Raw genomic sequence first — 879 nt, forward strand, 5'->3', positions numbered from 1 at the left:
CTGCCTTCTCTGAACAATTTGTTTTTTAGTATCTGAATTCTCACTGTTTGTTAGGTAAACCTCCAGTGATTGTCTACCTTACTTCAGAGGGTTTGCTAAATCTCTTAAAATCCTGGTCACCTTGAGTCTGGCCTTTCCTATTTCTGGGTTTACGTGGGTCTGCAAAATTGAAGATCTGAACCAGATTTGTAGGTTAAGGAATTCTGATTTATCATTCACTCAGCAATTTTCTTCTTGGAAATTGACTTTGTTTTTATTTTATTTTATTTTTTAAAAATATGGAACGCTTCACGAATTTGCGTGTCATCCTTGTGCAGGGGCCATACTAATCTTCTCTGTATCGCTCCAATTTTAGTATATGTGCTGCCGAAGCGAGCACTTGACTTTATTTTTTAAACAGTGATTTAATTTACATGGAGTGAAATGTACCAATCTTAAAAGTTAGACTTTTAGAAGTTTTGGCAAATGCTTACACCTGTGTAGTAACTCACACCTCTATCAAGATGTAGAACAATGTCCTACAGGTATTTCCCTCTAGCCCTCAGCATAATTCTCAACTGTGTGGCTCCCCCAGGCAATCATAGTTAGATTTCCTCTATTTTCTTCTAGTCTGTGATTTGTCTCTACATTTTCCTAATATATTTTTCTTTGGCTAAGTGGAAGATTTTAATTTTGGTAAAGTCAAATTTTTTCTATTATAAGAGTGTTTTTTTGTGCCCTAAGAAATCTTTGCCTACTCCAAGATCAGAGAGCTATTTTTTCTTCTAAATGATACATTTATTCTAATAGCTTTAAAGTTTATAGCTTTTATGTTTCAGTGTAACTTGAATTAATTTTTGTGTTTGCAGTATGAGGTAAGAGTTGAAGTAAACAGACAAA

At 34.1% G+C, this 879-nt stretch overlaps 1 non-coding gene across 1 annotated transcript; it reads right to left on the reverse strand.

The window, feature by feature from the left end:
* Positions 1-272: 272 nt before the first annotated feature.
* Positions 273-379, reverse strand: LOC118972941 (U6 spliceosomal RNA). Its single transcript, XR_005062097.1, has one exon. It is a non-coding gene; the product is annotated as a U6 spliceosomal RNA (small nuclear RNA).
* Positions 380-879: the final 500 nt, after the last annotated feature.

This window comes from Manis javanica, chromosome 5, assembly GCF_040802235.1.
Source record: "Manis javanica isolate MJ-LG chromosome 5, MJ_LKY, whole genome shotgun sequence".
Taxonomy (NCBI): domain Eukaryota; kingdom Metazoa; phylum Chordata; class Mammalia; order Pholidota; family Manidae; genus Manis; species Manis javanica.